Below are 22,547 nucleotides of genomic sequence, written 5' to 3'. Positions count from 1 at the left end.
TTGCAATGCTAGTTGATTTGCTTTCGTAGAGATACAAATAAAAGCTGACAAAGCTAGATAGTTACAGGGCAACATTTCCCCAGAAATCTTCCATGAATTTACTTAGAATGTGTATTCATTTAACTGCATGATAATTCTTGTACTATACTTTTTTTAGCAGAGTAAAATGGTCCAATGAAGTTACAGGACACAGAGAATAATAAGAGAATGCCAACTTTCTAAACTCTGAAATGTGTTTTATTTAATTTAATCTGAGATACGTCCATGTTAAGCCATTATGTTCTGACATTTCCCATGCATTCTCTGCACTACAAGGATCAGTTAATATTGCAATATGTGGATCAAGTAGGACCAGATGGCATTCTAGGAATTTTCAAATGTGATTGCTTATGCTCACAAAGCAGCACCTGAGATCCACACACTACTCCTATTAATTGCAGACTTGTTTTGCTTCTAACACTACTCATGTGTGATAATAAAGATTGCTATGCACAATACAAATTATATATTCCAAAAGCCATATCTCTTTTCAAAGGATTTATTTCTCATTTCATAACATTATATTTAAACACTCTACAAATATATACATGTCCAAAAATTTAGTTAGGGTTGTGTTCCAGCAAAACAGGGTGTAAACCTGGATTAAAAAAATTTAACCCTAAAATTTTAGGATGGGGTATTGTTGTGCCTAATAATTAAGCACCCTGAGAGTACATCATTCTCTTCTATAGCCACTATCACCATGATAGGTGATTGTAAAGGTTATTTTTTCTTGTTTTTAAATAACAAGCATGTCATACTTACCTCCGCTGTGCAGCTCGCTTTGCACAGAGTGGCCCCAAATCTTGTCTTCTGGGGTCCCTCAGCTGCTGTCTCGACTCCTCCTCCGCATCAGATAACCACCCTCTGGGAAGCGCTTTCACAAGGAGGTTAAGTTCGAAGGGCAGTACTTCCACTGAACACAGCCTATTCAAGCAAAAGGGGGCTTACCTCAACTAACCTGCAATACACACAATTGTAGCATGGTGGCTCTGTATATTGAGAGTTAAAACAGCAGATAAGGAGGTAGAGAACATATGGCCATATTTGTTCAGTGATGTCAGCCACTATCTCTGTCCCATTGTGTACATTGACCTGTCAGTCAGGAATTCTGGTTGCTAGGAAGCCGTAGGCTACTGGCTTGCTAACAAGAAGCCTGAGCAGATAACTGGCACATTTATAAGTACCATACAGTATATACCAAGTGTTCCAATGCAGTGATATATGACTTTATCCTACCACCTACACACATAAAGTACATCAAATGCATAAAAAGTAAATATATAAATAAAAACTAATGTGCAAATTAGGGATGTCCTGATACCGATACTAGTACTTGTACTCGGGGGAAATGCTCCGATGCCTCACCCGATACCTGGGCAGGCAGGGGAGTTGCAAGTCTTCTCCCTCCCCGTGCTGTCTTTCCCCCGTGCTCCGTAACTGTATTTTCACATTTAAGTTACACCGCCGCAAAATCTCTACCTAAGTGCCCGATCCACAAAGCACTTACCTAGAAATTTTGAGCGGTGTAACTTAAATCCGTCCGGCGCAAGGCGTTCCTTAATCTAATGGGACGAGTCCCATTTAAATTAGGCGCGCTCCCGCGCCGGACGTACTGCGCATGCTCCCGAAGCGATTTTCCCGACGTGCTTAGCACGGTTTTACGTTACGCCGAGTTTTGTGAATCGCGCCGGGTAAAAAAAGTTGCGTCGGGAAAAAAAAAAAGATGCGGCGGGAAAAAAAAACATTTAAAAAGAAATTTGACAGCGTCGCGGGAAAGAAGGGTCTACTTTTACATGGTGTACTAACTTTACACTTTGAAAAAGCAGCCCTAATTTTGCGACGGCAAACTAATACTTACGGAGAAAAAACGAAGCTTAAAAGCTTTGTGGATCTCCGTAAGTGCTAATTTGCATACCCGAAGCGGCATTTCGACGAGAAATGCCCCCAGCGGCGGCTGCGGTACTGCATCCTAAGATCCGACAGTGTAAGTCCCTTACACATGTCGGATCAACTGCCTATCTATGTGAAACTGATTCTGTGGATCAGTTCCATAGATAGAAACAGGGATACGACGGCGTATCAGTAGATACGCCGGCGTATCCCTTTTGAGGATCAGGCCCCAAATGACTGGTGTATCAAACAAAATCCTCTTTAGGTGTCTAAAAACATGCAAACTCTGTGAACTCTTACACCTGTAATCAAAATCCCTCACCCATACTAATGGTTATGCACTCACCTTTACAGATAGACCCCTAGGTTAAATGAGGTCTCAAACAGCCAAATAAACCCCATGGCATCTTAATTTCCCAAATGCATAGTCTTCAGTAAACAAAGAGCAGCATATACTGTATAGTGATCTCTGTTGCAACTTTTTTTTAAACAGTAAAGGGTTCAAATCACTCATATGAATAAAAACTCCCCAAGCACTTGCAAAAACCATTCCTCTGCCTGTCATCCACAATACATCCACCCACATCCACCCACCTTTGTTTGATGCACCAGTTATTTGAAATGTTTGCCATTACTATAAAAGCACACTGAAGATCACAAGTTTTGAAGGATTGCATGTTATTATTGATGAGCTATACAGCGCCTTATAAAAGTATTCATAACCCTTGAAATTTTCCTCATTTTGTCATGTTACAACCAAAATCGTAAATGTATTTTAGTGGGATTTTATGTGATAGACCAACACAAAGTGGCACATAATTGTGAAGTGGAAGGAAAATGACAAATGATTTTCATTTTTTTTTTTACAAATAAATATCTGAAAAGTTTGGTGTGCATTTGTATTCATCACCCTTTACTCTGATACCCCTAACTAAAATCCAGTAAAAAAAAATTCTCCAGAAGTCACCAAATTAGTAAATAGAGTACACCTGTGTTTAATTTAATCTCAGTATAAATACAGCTTTTCTGTGAAGCCCTCAGAGGTTTTTTATAGAACCTTAGTGAACAAACAGCATCATGAAAGCCAAGGAACACACCAGACAGAGATACAGTTGTGGAGTAGTTTAAAGCAGGGTTAAATAATAAAACAATTTGCAGTTTGCGAGAAGCAATGTGGGGGACTCAGCAAACATGTGGAAGAAGGTGCTCTGGTCATATGAGACCAAAATTGAACTTTTTGGCCTAAAAGCAAAACACTATGGCCCGGATTCACGTAGAGCGGCGTATATTTGTGCGGGCGTAGCGCATCTCATATGCGCTACGCTGACGTAACATTGCGAGGCAAGAACACTATTCACAAAGCACTCGCTTCCAACGTTGCGCCGGCGTAACGTAAATTGTCCGGCGTATCCATTTAAATGAAGCTTGACCCCATGCAAATGATGGGCCGAATGAACGGCGCATGCTCTGAATCACGTTGAGTTTAATCCCTAAGATACGACGGCTCAATGCCTACGACGTGAACGTAACCTACGCTCAGCCTCATTCACGTACGACTTACGTAAACGACGTAAAATACGACGGCTGTTCCGTCGTCCATACCTTTGCATGGGATGCGCCTCCTATAGGTGGAATAACTTTACGCCGGACGTACGCCTTACGTAAACGGCGTATACTACTGCGACGGGCGCAAGTACGTTCGTGAATCGGCGTATCTCGGTCATTTGCATATTCAACGCGTAAATCAATGGAAGCGCCCCTTGCGGCCAGCGTAAATTTGCGCCCAGGCTCCGACGGCGTAGGAAACTTACGTCGGTCGGATGAAGCCACAATTTAGGCGTATCTAGCTTTAAGGCCCCATACACACGAGAGGATTTATCCGCAGATACGGTCCAGCGGACCGTTTCCACGGATAAATCCTCTCAAAGATATCCGCTGATTTCGATGGGATGGAGTGTACACACCATCGCATTGAAATCCGCGCGGAAATCCTCTGCCGATGACGTGTCGCGCCGTCGCCGCGATTATGACGCGGCGACGGGCGCGACGCTGTCATATAAGGAATTCCACGCATGCGTCAAATCATTACGACGCGTGCGGGGAATCCCTTTGGACGAATGGATCCGGTAAGTCTGTACAGACGAGCGGATCCATCCGTTGGAATGGATTCCAGCAGATGGATATGTTGTGCAGCACAACAAATATTCGATCTGCTGGAATCCATCCCAGAGGAGATTTCTCCGCGGAAACAGATCCGCTGGCGTGTACACACCATAGGATCTATCCGCAGAAACCCATTTGCTGGGATTTATCTGCGGATGGATTCTATCGTGTGTACGGGGCCTTAGAATCAGGCGCATAGATACGACGGCGCATCGGTGCACTTACGCGGTGTATATAAAGATACGTCGGCGTAAGTGCTTTAAGTGCCTATGTGTGGCGGAAAACTAACACTGCACATCTCCCTGCACACACCATAACCAATATGAAACATGGTGGTGGCAGCATCATGGTGTGGGGATGCTTTTCTTCAGCAGGGACAGGGAAGCTGATCAGAGTTGATGGGAAGATGGATGAAGCCAAATACAGGGCAATCTTAGAAGTAAACCTGTTAGAGTCTGCAAAAGACTTGAGACTGGGGCGGAGGTTCACCTTCCAGCAGGACAATGTCCCTAAGCATACAGCCAGAGTGACAATGAAATGGTTTAGATCAGTTGTGATCAACCCTGTCCGCAGGGCCCACTAACAGGCCAGGTTTTTCTGTATTACCTTGGGGAGATGCAAAATAGAATACTGCAATCACTGAGCAGCAAACTGATTTATTTCAGTTATCTTGCAAACATGGCCTGTTAGTGGGCCCTGAGGACAGAGTTGATGACCACTGGTTTAGATCAAAGCATATTCATGTGTTAAAATGGGCCAGCCAAAGTAATTTTAAGTGCAAAAATCTGCCGACGTAAATGTACATGCGGCGGTCCGGAAGTGGTTAAAGTTCTTTCTAAATTTATGAGCGTCTCCACAGTTAAAGCACATGCATTCTAATAGATAGATGGAGGGCAGGTGAGCCAGAGGTAGCCCACCCCTCCTTAAAGGCAAAGAGGCACACTGGATACCCAGCACACAGCACAATGACAACAAAGGTGTCGAGTATGTCCCCTCACCAGTTTAACATTAGTAACAAACAAATGGCCACTGTCCCCATCTATAACTGGCCTTAACAGCAAGGAGCACATGGAAGGTCAACGCACACAAAACAAAACCACATACATTTCCACAATACAAAATCTGGTGCAGATGTGCATGGTAGCCAATCAGCTTCTAGCTTTAGCTTGTTCAATTAAACGTTGACAATAAAACGGGGATGCTTGTCAGATTTTGCACTTGCCAAATGCATTTTAATGCTTAGATTTGTATTTTTTAGATTGACATACTTGCTGCTAATCAGAAAGACTTACCTACTGATACAAAGTGTTCTTTATCTATATACTGCATGGGAGCAGAGGGATTGAATACTTTCTATACTCTACCAGTAGCAGATGACACATGGAATGGCTCTCAATATATTAAAGTGGAGGTTCACCCGAAAAGTTATTTTTTAACCTAAGGCCTAGTACACACGAGAGGATCGATGATGACGCGGCGACGTGCGCGACGCTGTCATATAAGGACTTCCACGCATGCGTCGATTCATTACGACGCATGCGAGGGATGGAATCGGACGGATTGATCCGCTGAGTCTGTACAGACCAGCGGATCAATCCGCTGGACTGGATTCCAGCGGATAGATTTCTTAGCATGCTAAGAAATCTTGATCCGCTGGAAATCCATCCCCAGGGAAAAAAATCAGCGGAAAAATATCCGCTGGATCGTACACACCAGGGGATCTATCCGCTGAAACCGGATCAATTCCAGCGGATCGATCCTCTCGTGTGTACGGGGCCTTAGATTGATGCTCATTTTGTCAAGGGGAATCGGGCATTTTTATTTAAATCTAAGCAGTACTTACCGTTTTAGAGAGCGATCTTCTCCGCCGCTTCCGGGTATGGGCTGTGGGACTGGGCGTTCCTATTTGATTGACAGTCTTCCGACAGGCTTCCGACGGTCGCATACATCGCGTCACGATTTTCCGAAAGTAGCTGAAAGTCGGTGCGCAGGCGCCGTATAGAGCCGCACCGATGTTCGGCTTCTTTCGGCTACTCGTGACGCGATGTATGTGACCTGTCGGAAGCCTGTCGGAAGACTGTCAATCAAATAAGAATGCCCAGTCCCGAAGACCATACCCGGAAGCGGCGGGGGAAGATCACTCTCTAAAACGGTAATTACTGCTTCGATTTAAAAAAAACTACCCGATTCCCCTTGACAAAATGAGCATTAATTTTAAGGTTAACATTTTTTTTTCGGGTGAACTCCCGCTTTAAAGACGTTTCTGGACAAACATGGTTGCAGAACAATATAAATTCTAGCAACATGGACAGCTTAATGGTACAAATGGTACAAATTTAAGTTAAGCTGGTTATAGATGGGGCAGTTTTTTTATTCAACCAGCAAGAAGTTAAATGAAAGAACTGACTGATTCCCCCGTCCACACATTCGAGGTGGGTGGGGGATTCCAATCCAGCTGTTTGATTGTATTCTGAAAGCAAGGAAACCTCCCTGCTGTAAGAATACACAGATCCCTTAAATCTTAAATCTCTCAAAGCTGCTATCTACACCTCCTCATTTGGCCACTTGGTAACTGCCCACAGCTTCCAATATCACTTATACGCCGATGACACCAAAATATATCTGTTTACTCCTCACCTCCCTCTTTCGGTCTCCTCTCTCATTACTAACTGACATATCAGCATGGATGTTAGGCCTCGTACACACGACAGAGATTCTCGGCAGAATTCACCGCGAAACTCGGTCAAAACCCGGATTCTGCCGAGAATCTCTGTCGTCTGTACAGTTTTGGCTCGATGGACCCGCCGAGGAACTCGACGAGAAAATAGAGAACATGTTCTCTATTTTCTCGTTGTCCTCGTTCTTCTATGGGAGAAGCCGGCCCGCCGAGCTCCTCGGCGGCTTCATCCCAAAACTCGACGAGGAACTCGACGTGCCAAGCACGTCGAGTTCCTCTGTCGTGTGTACGGGGCCTTACACCACTTCCTTAAACAAAATCTCTCCAAAACTGAGCTATTAATATTCCTCCCCTCCCGTGCCCCCATCCATGACTTTTCCATCAAAATCAACAGTGCAACCACCAGTTCCTCACATCATGCCAAGGTACTAGATGTAATCCTAGATTCTGACTTGTTATTTCAGCCTCAAGTCCAATCGCTGTCAAGTTTGTAGAATTTACCTCCGTAACATCTCTAAAATTTGCCCCTTTTTAACAAATGAAACCACCAAGATCCTCATTCACTCCCTTTTTATCTCTCACCTTGTCTATTGCAACTCCCCTCTCCATAGCCTAACCCCTCTTCAGTTTATCCATGAATTTTACTGACAGATGTATCCACTTTACCAACCACTCAGTGTCTGCCAACCCTCTCCTTCAATCCCTACACTGGCTCCCAATCACCCAGCAAATTAAATTCAAAATACTAACCACAACATACAAAGCCATTCACAACTCTGTCCTGAGCTACATCACCAATCTTGTCTCCAAATATCACCCAAACCGTCTTCCCTGCTCTTTTCAAGACCTTCTACTCTCAAGCTTTCTCATCTCCTTCTCCCAAGCTCATCTCAAGGATTTCTCCAGAGCCTCTCCCATCCTCTGGAACTCGCAACCTCAACCTGTCCGACTATCTCCTACTCTTGCTACCTTCAGGTGATCCCTGAAAACTCACCTCTTCAGGAAAGCCTATCACTTCTCCAACTAATCTTTTACCACTTACATCAGCTAATTTCCCACAGTTACAACCTTCTGTACCACCTGCCCCACCCTATTAGATTGTAAGCTCTTCTGAGCAGGGCCCTCTTAATCCTCTTGCATTTTATTGTATTATAACTGTATTGTCTCCCTTTTTTATTATTAATTATTATTAATAATTTAACACCAATTTGGTCAATGTAAGCAACAACTACACACAAATAGCAGCATGATACTCAATAAGACTGCAATATCATCAATCATAAAGTGAAGTATTATAAATCTCAAAATGTAACAATAATTCAGAATGATACAGAATCTGTCAAGCTCACATTGGAAAACATTTTTGTCAGTCTGGTGCTTCTTTCCTTAGGCCTTGTCCACGCAGCAGAAACAAGAGTAAAATGTGTCTTCAATGTCCTGTGTGTCTCCAATATACAGTTGGTACATACACTTTGAATGACAATTGCACGGTCATACAACCCTGTACCCAAATGGATTTTTTTTTCTTTTTTCACACAAATAGAGCTTTCTTTTGGTGGTATTTAATCACCACAGTGGTTTTTATTTTTCGCTAAAAACAAACAAAAAAAGATGGAAAATTTTGGAAAAAAAATTATGTTTCATATTTTGTTATAACATTTTGCAAACAGGTCATTTTTCTCCTTCATTGATATGCGCTTATGAGGCGTCACTAATGGGCACTGATAGGCTGCAATGGTGGGCACAGATAAGGCAGCACTGATAGGCACAAATAAGGCGGCACTGTGGGGACAGATAAGGCAGCAATAATGGCCACTGATAAGATGGCACTGGGCCCTGATGGGTGGCACTGATGGGTGACACTGATAGGCACTGAAGGGCACTGATAAGTGTTACTGATAGGTACCATTGATAGATGACACTGATGGGCACTGATAGGTGGCACTGATGGGAACTGGTAGGTGACACTGATGGGCACTGGTAGGTGACACTGATGTGCAGCACTGTTGATGAGGCACTGATTGGTGACATCGATAGGTGGCACTGTGGGCATTGATAGGTGGCACTGTGGGCACTGGTAGGTGGCACTGTGGGCACTGGTAGGTGGCGCTGATGGGCACTGGTAGGCAGCACTGTTGTGCAGTGGTAGGTGGCACTGACAGGTGGCACAAGTGGGCACAGATGAGCTGGCGGAAGCTCTCCATGATCGGGACTTATGTCCCTATGACAGCTGCCGGTGATCAGCCTTTTTTTTCTTCTCACGCTGATAGCCAATTACCGGCTCTGTTTACATCACATGATCAGCTGTCATTGGCTGACAGATGATCACATGGTAAGGGGTCGGGATCGACCCCTTACTCCGATCTGTGATCCAGTGAGTCTCATAGACTCGCTGATCACAGAGCGAGCCACGCGCACCCTGCAGGGGGGGCGCTCGAGCACGGGAGGACTTCTATTGACGCCCTCCCGGCAAAGTAGGTCCACGTTGTAACCGTCATTCGACTATAGCACGGATCTGAAGCAGTCAAAATAATCACAATTTGGTGCTTTGCAGCCTCAAATGAAGACAAATCCAGCTATATTTACTAGTGCAACTTATAACATCCAAGTGAAAGATATAACAACAATATGCCAGAAAAATAAAAAATAAAATAAAAAACAGAATCAATGATTTGGGAAAATCTTGTTGAGCCACTTTGTACTTTAATTACAGTACCGCCTTTAGTCTGTTGGGATATGTCTCTACTAACGTTGCATATCTAGACTTTTAAATATTTGCCCACTCTTTGCAGAACTACTCAAGTTCAGTTATATTTGATGGTGACCGTTTGTGGACTGCAATCTTCAAGTCACAGATTTTCCAAGTGGTTTAATTCTGGGCTCTGACTAGGCCATGCAAGGACATTCACCTTTCTCTCCTTCAACCACCATGTGGTCCTTTTTGCTGTGTGCTTTGGGTCATTGCCATGTTAAAGGGTAAACCTTCTTCCCATTGACAACTTTCTGGCAGGAGGCAGCAGATTTTCCGCAAGAATTCGATGGTATTTTGCCCCATCCATTATTCCTTCTATCCTGACAAGTGCTCCAATCCCTGCTGCAGAAAAACAGCTGTATTGGACATATTGTTTTGTGTTGAGGCCAAATAATTTCATGTTTTGTCTCATCTGACCATAACACCTTTTTCCATGTGGCCTCAGTATCTTCAAGGTGCATTTAAGGTGGTCAGACCAAAATTGAATTTTATGTATGTTGTATGTTGTAGTGGGTTTTACACACATGCCCAGCAGCTACACAAATGCCTGCATATCTGACAAGTCGTGGCCATGGAAATAGCTAATGGTGGCAACCTGCTCTCTATTAGATTCAATAGAAGGCAGGTGACATGTCCCAATAAAGAAAACTGGTCACAACAAAATAGTTTGTCACCATTTTACGGGGACATGCAATTTTTAGGGTTGGGTATCATCTTACTTTGTGCAAGCTCATCTTTTTTTATGGGTATTATATTGTGCTTGTGTCCCCTAAGCTTATAGTCACTTCAGTGTATTTGTTACTGAACGTTTGCTCTTGATAAACCATTTTTCAAATTTCGAGTGACAAACATAAAAAAAAAAATGTAAAGTACCACTATTTTATACTTCAGACCTAAAAACCTTTTTAAATATTTGTGCAAAAAATGCAAAAACTATATTAAGAGTTACTGTATGGTATTGTTAATATAAAAAGGAAAAAAGTGCGCTTACCAAAAAAAATAGTGAACAAGCTGCTAACTCAAAAATGTTATACTAACAAAATCTTATACAAAAAAATGGAGTAGCGCTAAAAAACTAAATTAAAGGCCTTCAGATGACAGAAGGCTATGTGGAAATGTCAATCAAGATTGTGTAATACACGTGAGTGAAAACAAATGATTAGTAGTCCAAGTGAAAATCAGGTTTGGAGCGTGACACCCCAAAACAAAAAGGTGAAGTCTGGCTCCAATATGGACAAATGCAACTTGCTGACCCTTACCACAAAGAAAGGTCCTAACGGACCTAGTCAAGCTGAAATCGCTGGGTGTGCTGAAGTAGAACTTGTCTGTATATACAGTCCCTCCAGGGGTCACCAATCCGTCAATAGAGCAATCAGAAGAGAAAAGAAACTTATATAGTGTAAATCCGTGTTAGATCAAACATAAAAGTGCATCCCCCAGTGACTGGCAACAGACAGTGTGAACATGAAAAACCACCACCGGTACACACACTGACCCTTACCAGAGCGTATGATCCATCAGGATCAGTCAGAGCATAGGGGATATACACAGTAGGCAGCAATGGAACGTCTCAGCCAATGGTGGAACAGGAGAAACAGCAGGTCCAATATGTGTGAGGAGGAAAGAGAACTCACATGGCGTGATATCGTAAAGATATTTAATAAAAAAAGGTAGTAACACTTACAGTTGGATAAAAAAATAACAGCAGAGAAAGAGAAGCCGGCCGGCGTGTCAGAACAGGTCCTCAAATCGCGGTGACGTCAGCACGTCGCCTCCCTACGTTTCGTCTACTCTAGACGTGGTCACGGGCATTCCCGTGATTTGAGGACCTGTTCTGACACGCCGGCCGGCTTCTCTTTCTCTGCTGTTATTTTTTTATCCAACTGTAAGTGTTACTACCTTTTTTTATTAAATATCTTTACGATATCACGCCATGTGAGTTCTCTTTCCTCCTCACACATATTGGACCTGCTGTTTCTCCTGTTCCACCATTGGCTGAGACGTTCCATTGCTGCCTACTGTGTATATCCCCTATGCTCTGACTGATCCTGATGGATCATACGCTCTGGTAAGGGTCAGTGTGTGTACCGGTGGTGGTTTTTCATGTTCACACTGTCTGTTGCCAGTCACTGGGGGATGCACTTTTATGTTTGATCTAACACGGATCTACACTATATAAGTTTCTTTTCTCTTCTGATTGCTCTATTGACGGATTGGTGACCCCTGGAGGGACTGTATATACAGACAAGTTCTACTTCAGCACACCCAGCGATTTCAGCTTGATTGGTCCGTTAGGACCTTTCTTTGTGGTAAGGGTCAGCAAATGGTATTGTTAAACCCAAAAGAAAATATTTATCATATTGAAGCTTACAAGTTCTTAAATGCAATGGCTGCATTTGTTTTCTTTTTTTAAGCTTTCTTCCTTTTACTTTCACCTGGTGATTCTGTCAGTAAGTCTGTCTTGCAGATGTAGCACTTAGAACAGGGGTCTCAAACTCAAATTACCTGAGGGCCACAAGACGAGTTTTCATATCCCATGGGGGCCGCATGCACACTTTCAAACTTCAAAAACAACAGTACTGGTGTCATCGAACGCATTATTACCACCAGCACTGGTGTGAGAGCGGACGCATTATTACCCCCAGCACTGGTGTCACTGGATGCATTATTAACCCTGACCACTACACTGCACACTGACAACTACACTGCACACTGACCACTAAACTGCACACTGACCACTACACACTGACCACTACACTGCACACTACACTGACCACTACACTGCACACTACACACTGACCACTGAACACTACACAATGACCACTGCACTACACACTGACCACTCACCATCAGGGCACAGCACATCAGGGTACAGGGCACAGCGAACATCAGGGTACAGAGCCCAGCACATCAGGGTACAGGGCACAGCACATCAGAGCACAGCACAACAGGCCACATCAGGGTACGGGGCATGGCAAGGCACATCAGGACAAGGCACATGGCACATCAGGGCACAACACATCAGGGCAGGGCACATGGCACATCAGGGTACAGGACACAGGACACAGCACATCAGGGTATAGAGCCCAGCACATCAGGGCACATCAGAGCACAATCAGGACACATCAGGGTACATGGGGCACATTAAGGCACATGAGGGCACAATCAGGGTACATGGGGCACATCCGGGTACATGGGGCACATCAGAGTACATGGGGAACATCAGGGCACATGGGGCACAATCGGGGCACATGGGCCACATCAGGGCACATGGAGCACATCAGGGTACATGGGGCACATTAAGGCACATGAGGGAACAATCAGGGTACATGGGGCACATCAGGGTACATGGGGAACATGAGGGTGCAATCAGGGTACATGGGGCACATGACGTCACAATCAGGGTACATGGGGCACAATCAGGGTACATGGGCACATGGGGCACATCAGGGCACATGGGGCACAATCGGGCACATGGGCCACATCAGGGTACATGGAGCACAATATGGGCACATGGAGCACAATCTGGGCACATCAGGGTACATGGGGCACATTAAGGTACATGGGGGCACAATCAGGGTACATGGGGCACATGACGGCACACTCAGGGTACATGGGGCACAATCAGGGTTCATGGGACACATGATGTCACAATCAGGGTACATGAGGCACATGAGGGCACAATCAGGGTACATGGGGCACATGAGGGCACAATCAGGATACATGGGGCACATGAGGGCACAATCAGGGTACATGGGGCACAGGTCAGCGTTTACTTGTTGTGGTTTTCTTCACATGCAGAGTAGCGCAGGAAGCGTCGGTAATAAGTTCACTTCTCTCTCCTGTCATGCTGCGGCTGCTCCCCGCCCCCCGGCGGCCCCCCTCTCTTTTTGTCCATCCCAGGTGATCGCAAATGGCCCGCGGGTCTGTACTTTGAGACCCCTGACTTAGAGGGTTGAGGCAAACCATTTAACACTGACAGGGGTGCTTACAATGGTCACCTTTTATTAACTTATTAATTTATTTATGTAAAAGCTCTACCATAAGCTGTAGCTGCTTATAAAGTGTTAGCTGAAGTTTGACTTTAATTTGTTAGTGTATCTAAATTTGCTAGTACATCAAAACACTGTCCTCCCCCCAGAATGACAATGCTGCTGTCCAAAGACACCCAAATACAAGAGGTGTGTTACTGGCCAGATTACCAGGTACAGACTAAGGGGGGGGAACGAAAAAACAGAAGCCAGATAAACAGTATGCCAGGCAGCATACTAAAATTTTCAGTAAGGGGTCAGAAACTGAATATTTATCTGTAGACAGTTCCAGTGGCGTCACTAGGGTTGGTGTTACCTGGTGCAGTAAAATATGGTGTCACATCCCACCCCCCCCAATAACCGTTTCCAAATATTTTTTACCCTACTGTTTGCTCTCTGTTCTCCTTTCTTCCCCTTTTCTCTCTCCCCCTATCCATCTTTCTTGTTCGTTTTATCCCTTCTTCTTTCTCTCCATTTTTCTTTGTCCCCTCCCCCCACCTCTCTTTGTCCAGGACCGGAATTCACATCTCAGGATAGAGCATTTGGCACCCGGGGCGGATCAAATATCTGGCACCCCCCACGTTAAAATGTAAAAACACCCCACTGTGCCCCCTGCATACCTCTGTATCCTTCAATATCTATTTGTTACTACTGTGTACCCCCTCTCCACAACTGCACCTCTGGACCACTTTACATTAAACAGCCCCCTGCATCACTGGACCCCTTTAAAATTACACAGTACCCTGCATCACTGGACCCCTTTAAAATTACACAGCACCCTGCATCACTGGACCCCTTTAAATCTCACAGCCCCCTTCACCTCTGGACCTTTTTACATTACACAGCACCCAGCACCTCTGAGCCCCTTTACATTACACAGCACCCTGCACATCTGGACCCCTTTACATCACATAGCCCCCTGCATCACTTGACCCCTTTACATTACACAGCACCCTGCACCTCTGGACCCCTTTCACATTACACAGCACCCTGCACCTCTGGACCCTTTTACATTACACAACTCCCTGCACCTCTGGACCCTTTTACACTACACAGCCGTCTGCACCCCTTTTACATTACACAACCCCCTGCACCTCTGGACCCATTTACACTACACAGCCCTCTGCACCCCTTTACATTACACAGCACCCTGCATCACTGGACCCATTTACATTACACAGCCCCCTGCACCACTGGACCCCATTACATCACATAGCGCCCTGCACCTCTGGACCCCTTTACATTACACAGCCCCCTGCATCACTGGACCCCTTTAAATCACATAGCCCCCTGCACCACTGGACCCCGTTACATCACATAGCCCCTTGCACCACTGGACCCCTTTACATCACATAGCCCCCTGCACCACTGGACCCCATTACATCACATAACCCCCTGCACCTCTGGACCCCTTTACATTACACAGCACCCTGCACCTCTGGACCTCTTTACATTACACAGCCCCCTGCATCACTGGACCCCTTTAAAATTACACAGTACCCTGCATCACTGCACCCCTTTACATTACACATCACCCTGCATCACTGGGCCCCTTTACATCTCATAGCCCCCTGCACCTCTGGACCCTTTTACATTGCACAGCACCCTGCATCACTGCACCCCTTTTACATTACACAGCCGCCTGCACCTCTGCACCCCTTTACATCACGTAGCCCCCTGCACCTCTGGACCCTTTTACACTACACAGCCCTCTTCAACCCTTTACATTACACATCACCCTGCACCTCTGGACCCCTTTACATTACACAGCACCCTGCATCACTGGACCCCTTTACATCTCACAGCCCCCTGCACCACTGGACCCCTTTACATCACATAGCCCCCTGCACCTCTGGATCCCTTTACATCACATAGCTCCCTGCACCTCTGGACCCCTTTACATTACACAGCACCCTGCACCTCTGGACCTCTTCACATTACACAGCCCCCTGCATCACTGGACCCCTTTAAAATTACACAGTACCCTGCATCACTGGACCCCTTTACATTACACAGCACCATGCATCACTGGACCCCTTTACATTACACAGCACCATGCATCACTGGACCCCTTTACATCTCATAGCACCCTGCATCTCTGGACCCTTTTACATTACACAGCACCCTGCATCACTGCACCCCTTTTACATTACACAGCTGCCTGCACATCTGGACCCCTGCATGTTACACAGACCCCCTTCAGTGCAGACACCCCCTCAGTGCAGACCCCCCCCTTAGTGAAACCCCCCCTCAGTACAACCCCCCCTCAGTGCAAATCCCCCCCCTCAGTGCAACCCCCCTCAGTGCAAACCCCTCTTAGTGAAAACCCCCTCAGTGCAACCCCCCAGTGCAAACACCCCCAGTGCAAACCCCCCCTTAGTACAACCCCCCCCCAGTGCAAACCCCCTTAGTGAAAACCCCCTCAGTGCAACCCACCAGTGCAAACACCCCCAGTGCAAACCCCCCTTAGTACAAACCCCCCCCCCTCAGTGCAAACACCCCCCTCTTCAGCAAAATCCCCCCCAGGTGCAAACACCCCCTCCCCATTCAGTACCTCAGATCATCGCAGCGACGGTCACGGCACATGGACAGAAGGTCCCCTCGGCCCCTCCCCCTCTGTACACACAAACAGAGAGGAGGGGGAGGCGGCAGCGGCCTCACTCGGCTGTGCCTGTGCTGTGAGAGGAGGGGATGGATGGTGCCACCCCGCAACCCCCCCTCCTCTTGTACCGCGCCGCTCCAATTCCGCAGCGCTCAGTGCTGTCATTGCTCAGTCACGGGGGGGGGGAGCCGGCCTGACATTCCTCAGTGTGCCCCCCCCCATGTCAGCTAAAAAAAATGCTCAATGTCGGGATGGTGTCACCCCTCTAGCGGGTGTCACCCGGGTGCGGACCGCACCCTCCGCACCCCCTAGAAACGCCTCTGGACAGTTCCCTTGCGCAGATAAGCTTCTATTGCTTTGTGAAAGTTTCATTAAATGAGTACTTATTAATTATATATGAAATTTTAACTTATGTAATGTTAGCATGTACTGTATAATGTTCTGCTACACTAACTCAACAAATGAAAATTAATTTTACAAGTCTGTGACTCCTGATTAATTTACTGAATCAGCATTATACATACTCCAATGCAAATAGTTACAATATCTGTAAAAACAGCTGTATTGCACATCTGGCCTTTGATGATTATGCTGATGTTGAAATGAACTCATATCCGTTCTGCTGTGCTTCACTAACCTAGCCCAAGAGACACAGAATAGCTTAGCACAATGATCACATGTGTAAACTCTATCCTGATCTGCAGTGGATTTTTGAGGAGTAAAAAGCATGCTTTTGTTTTCCACTCATTTCTTTCTATCTAATAGTGCAGTTTTTAATAGGCTCTTAAGAAAGCCTTTTAGGGCAAATCTCTGCTATGCATCATTACAGGAAAACAGACAAGAGTTTCAATGCTTCATATGCTGTATTATTCTTTCTATGTAAGAAATCTAGATTTTCCTAGCTTGTGACGGAAAATATTAGTTATATGAAGACAGGAGGCGAATATCTTATGCATTATCTTCCTTTATTTAATGCACATAGCAGAAATTCAACTTTCAGTGAATTCATTTAGAAAAACGTTTTTAAAACTGAAGAAAAAAGAAACTACAACACCCAGCAGCCCCCTGGCTGGATCTGCCAATCACGAGGCAGGACGGCAGGTATATAAGGGGCTACCTCCTTAGAACCCTCCTCTTTCTTGGAGCGAATCAACAGGAAAACTCTGGAACAGGAATCAGTTCATAACCTGTAACTCTGGAACTGGACCTCCGACACAGGATTCGGCTGATGGCGATCGGAATTCCGGGTCTGGATGTAGTTGAAACCGTCACCTCCGGTCTGTGATGAACCAAGTCCCATGAACCGAACAGGAACAGAAATCCCAACGGGGATAGTGATAACAAAACTTCCGGAACGTATCAGCCTCCGGCTTGAAGGATGCGCGTTTCAATAGCCTGGAAGAAGAGAGACAACACAGTGATAGGGTTGGGTCGGGAGGGAAGATATTCGCCTCCTGTCTTCATATAACTAATATTTTCCGTCACAAGCTAGGAAAATCTAGATTTATATTTCAGACAGAAGGCTCATATCTTATGCAAGTTCAAAGCTATAACAATATACATGTGAGAAACAGTCAATATAATCTACAGAACCGACATAGATATGTGTTCCTCCGGTCTAAAGTAGAATTGGCGGAAGGTGGTCGCCGAAGACCAGTCTGCCGCTAACAGTAAGTCCGAGAGGGAACCTCCCGAGGTGACGACCTTGGTAGCCATTGCCCCTCTGGAGGAATGGGCACCAAACAGGGAAATGTCAATCCCTGCCATGTCCATGACCGAACGCACACATCTGGCCAATGTAGCCGAGGAAACCGGGAGATGAGGTTTAACGTAGGAGATGAGGAGTTGGGAGAGCTGCGGTGGCTGTAAGAGCCTCATAAGTCTGCAGGCAGCGGACCACACACAGTTGTGGATGCGCGGGGAAGAATGGGTAGAAAACCGATTGAAGTCCCGTCTTAGTTCTGCGTACGACCGAAAACCTGACTCCCTGAGGCGAGAATTGGCGCCTGGAGATGTCCAACGCCTTGACGTCAGATACTCGTTTGATGGAAATCAGGCACAAGAGGACAGTAAGTTTGAAAGACAGTAGCCTCAATGAGAGAGAGTCGTTATCTCCCCAGTCCGACAACATGGTCAGGACCTTGGTCACGTCCCAAGTGTGTAAGTACTTGGGGCGTGGGGGACGTTTAAACTTAATGCCTTTCAAAAGACGGCATACCAACGGGTGTTTACCCACCGGCAACGAGTCTATAGGGGAGTGGTAGGCCGAGATCACGGAGCGATAGATATTAAGGGAGCTATAGGACTTCCCGGATTCAAAAGAGTCCGCCAGGTAGTTGGCCACTACAGACACAGGCGCCTGAACGGGATCAACCTGTCGTTGATCACACCAACGAACCCAGAGACGCCAGGCTGATCGATATGCCGATCTAGTCCCGGGGGCCCAGGCCAAGGTAAGTAGATCCCTAGCTGTTCTTGAAAGGTCGCTGTCTGCGTCTGGCACCCCGAAACCAACCATGCGAGGAGAGGCAGGTTGTGATTCATGATCAGGGGATGCAGCTCCCCGTTCGGAGGAGATGAGGGAAGTGAGGAAGTAATCTGGGGAAATCCAGAGTCATCCCCAGAAGGAGGGGAAACCATGGCTGTGTCGGCCACCACGGAGTGATCAGCACGACGGATGCTTTGAGGTTCGCTATGTGGAGGAGAACCCTAAGGATCATCGAGAACGGGGGAAACGCGTAATGCGTCCCCCGTGGCCAAGTCTGGCAGGGGGCGTCCACTGCGTGTGCCTCCGGATCCGGTCTCCAGCTGTAAAAATGTGGGAGCTGATGATTGAGGCGGGAGGCGAACAGGTCCATAGAGAAAGGACCCCATAACAGAGTGAGTGCCAGGAATACTGACCGTTCCAGTCGCCAGTCGCTGGAATCGGTCAGGTAGCGTGAATTCCAATCTGCTATCAAATTTGAGGCACCTGGGATATATTCCGCTATCGGGACGATGTTGCGTTCCAGGCAGAAATGCCAGAATTCTTTTGCCAGGTCCGCTAGGACCCTGGACCTGGGACCCCCCAGGCGATTGACGTACTGGACTGCTGTTGGACGCAATTGGACGTGTGTGGCAGAAGGCTCCTGACGGCAAAGAATGCTGCCAGGAGCTCTAGCATGTTGATGTGGAGCAGGGACTCCTCTGCAGACCATGTCCCTCCTGTAGACGAGGGTCCGCACCGAGCTCCCCAGCCGTGGCGGCTGGCATCTGATTCTATGATAAAGTCTGGATTGGAGCTGAAGATGGTCTTGCCGTTCCATTCGACGGCATGACGTAACCACCACCGTAGTTCCACTATGGTTTCTGCGTCCAATGGGACCCCGTCTGCATAGCGAAGCCCTTGTCTGAGATGCAGAGCCTTGAGTCTCTGGAGGGCTCGATAATGGAGAGGGGCTGAAAAAATGGCCTGGATCGAAGCCGATAACAGGCCGACTAGGCGAGCCAGGCCGCGTAAGGACACTCGTTGCTTGTGTAGCACGAGACTGATCTCTTTGCGGATGGTAGCCAATTTGGCCTTGGGTAGACGGAGGACCGCTCGGTTGGTGTCCACCAAGAACCCTAAAAACTCCATCTCTTGAGATGGGGAGAGAATAGATTTCTCGTGATTGATGAGGAATCCCAGGTCCTGTAGCAATCCGACTGCCCAGGAGGCATGCTCGCTTGCCTGATGATAGGAATGAGCCATTATGAGTAGGTCGTCCAAATAGATGATCAACCTCACTCCCCTGCTCCGCAGGGTTGCCACCACCGGCTTTAGTAGTTTGGTGAAGCACCATGGGGCGGATGAAAGACCGAAAGGAAGGCAGGTAAATTGCCACATTCTGTTTCTCCATAGGAAGCGAAGTAAGTGTTGGGAGGTTGGATGGATGGGGACCGTGAGGTAGGCGTCCTTTAAGTCCACCTTCACTAACCAGTCCCCGGGGCGTAAGAGATCCTGTAGGCAGTGGATTCCCTCCATCTTGAAATGTCGATATACGACGTGTTGGTTGAGATATCTCAGGTTTATCACTGGGCGGTAGCCCCCTCCCTTTTTTCTGACTAGAAAAAGGTTGCTGAGGAAACCCGGAGAGAGTAAGTCCACCTCTACCACCGCTTGTTTGGTCAGGAGGTCCTGTAATTCGTTGTCTATCAGTACGGCGTTCAAGTTTGAAAACCGTATGGGGGGAGGGACCATATCCATGTCTGGAGGTGAGTATAACTCTATCTGATAGCCCGCTACTGTATTGAGTATCCATGCGTCTGCCGTAATCGCAGACCAGGCGTGGATAAAAAATCTCAGTCTTCCCCCTACAGGTATGTGAGAAAAAATGAGGTGTACAGTACTCACCGATGGTAGGGCGGGAGCGGGGGTAGCCTCTCCCTCCTCGGCCTCTCCAGGGGCGTCCGCGGGGAGGAAAGAAGGGCGCCGGTTGTGCCACAGGCACTGGGTAGGGCTGCGGAGCTTGGTACTGAGCGGGAGCCCTATGGTATGGCCTGTTGTGGAATAGTGTTGCTCACGAATATTCGCATTGCGAATATTCGACTCGAATATAGCATATTCGAGAAATCGCGCTATATTTCGAATTTCGCGGTGAATATTCGCAATTCCGAATATTCGCATTTTTTCAATTTGATTTTTAAAACAGATCACATCCTATCGACGTCTAAAAGCATTGCTGGTATGATTAGAGACCCTGGGCCGAGTAGCTAAGCTGAGGCGATCCTATTATGTTGCCAAATTGAAAAAAAAAAAATTGCGATTTTTCGCTATTGCGAATGCGAAAATGATTGCGAATTTTCGATAACTGTGGTAGGAGAACTCTGATTGTCTCTGATGCAAAAGGGGGGGGCTTTGTGTATGTGTATGTGTATGTTATGAATATTTGTATGTTTGATATTATTATTTTTTGTAAGAAGGAAAAAATTGCGCATACCTTAAAAAAGGGGAGAATACAGCAGCAACTCAAAAATGTTATACAACATAAATTAATACAAGACAGAAAATGGAGTCGCTCTACAAGAATAAAAAATATGTCTAGTGACAAGACATGTGGGCAAATTATAAAATAAGCAAGCGCAAATAACTTGTGAAATACACAGTGAAACAAATATATAAAGAAATATAGTCCCAATAATAGAAAAATAATCTTTCATAAAAATGTCTTTGATATGTGAAGTGAAAAAAAGTCCAAAGCATGCAGCATGAACGTGTTCAATCTTCAAGGTGTTTGATTGACAAACGGCTGTGACAGATGGATAGAGTAAAGAATCACCACCAATGCAAAACACTTTTTATTTTCTATTGTAAAATATCAAGAATATTCTGAGCCAATCAGAGTGCTCCTTCCGCATTTGCCGAATATTCGCAATTATTTTGTATTGTAAAATATCAAGAATATTCTGAGCCAATCAGAGTGCTCCTTCTGCATTTGCCGAATATTCGCAATTATTTTGTATTGTAAAATATCAAGAATATTCTGAGCCAATCAGAGTGCTCCTTCTGCATTTGCCGAATATTCGCAATTATTTTGTATTGTAAAATATCACGAATATTCTGAGCCAATCAGAGTGCTCCTACAGCATTTCTCGAAATTGCGCAATAAATATCGCATTCGCATGTTGCGATATTTCGATAAAATATCACGAATATTCTGAGCCAATCAGAGCGCTCCTCCAGCATTTCTCGAAATTGCGCAATAAATATCGCATTCGCATGTTGCGATATTTCGATAAAATATCACGAATATTCTGAGCCAATCAGAGTGCTCCTACCGCAGTTATCAAAAAATCGCAATTATTTTCGCATTCGCAATAGCGAAAAATCGCAATCATTTACTTTCGATAAAATATCACGAATATTCGAATTTAGCGAATATATCTCGAATATTCGAATATATATTCGAGATATATCGCGAAATCGAATATGGCATATTCTGCTCAACACTATTGTGGAAGTATCGGCCGGCAGAGCGGCCTTTGTATCTGCCGGCCTTGGGAAAAACCCTAGCGGTATTAGCCTTTTTAAAAGATGTCTGGGCTTTATCCAAACTGGAGTAGAGCCCTACCATTTTGTTGATATCTTTTATCAGCGTGTCCCCGAATAACACGCCCTCTGCGGAAGGTCCGGGTTCTGATTCGGCTAGGTGGGACAGCTGGGGGTCGAGCCTCATTAGGATTGAGCGGCGGCGCTCCATTGAACACGTAGTGTTCACGCAGCCTAGGAGGCAAACTGCTCGCTGGGCCCAGCCCCTAAGTTGGGACAGGTCTACTGGTTGTCCAGAGGCGGAAGCTTGTTCACTGAGGTTCAGGATCTTAGTGATAGGTCCGAATAAATCTAGGATCCGGTCCTGTATGGCCCTAAAAGAC

Source organism: Rana temporaria, chromosome 1 (assembly GCF_905171775.1).
Source record: "Rana temporaria chromosome 1, aRanTem1.1, whole genome shotgun sequence".
Classification (NCBI taxonomy): Eukaryota; Metazoa; Chordata; class Amphibia; order Anura; family Ranidae; genus Rana; species Rana temporaria.
The sequence above is the reverse complement of the archived record's forward strand: the minus strand, read 5'-3'. Positions refer to the sequence as shown.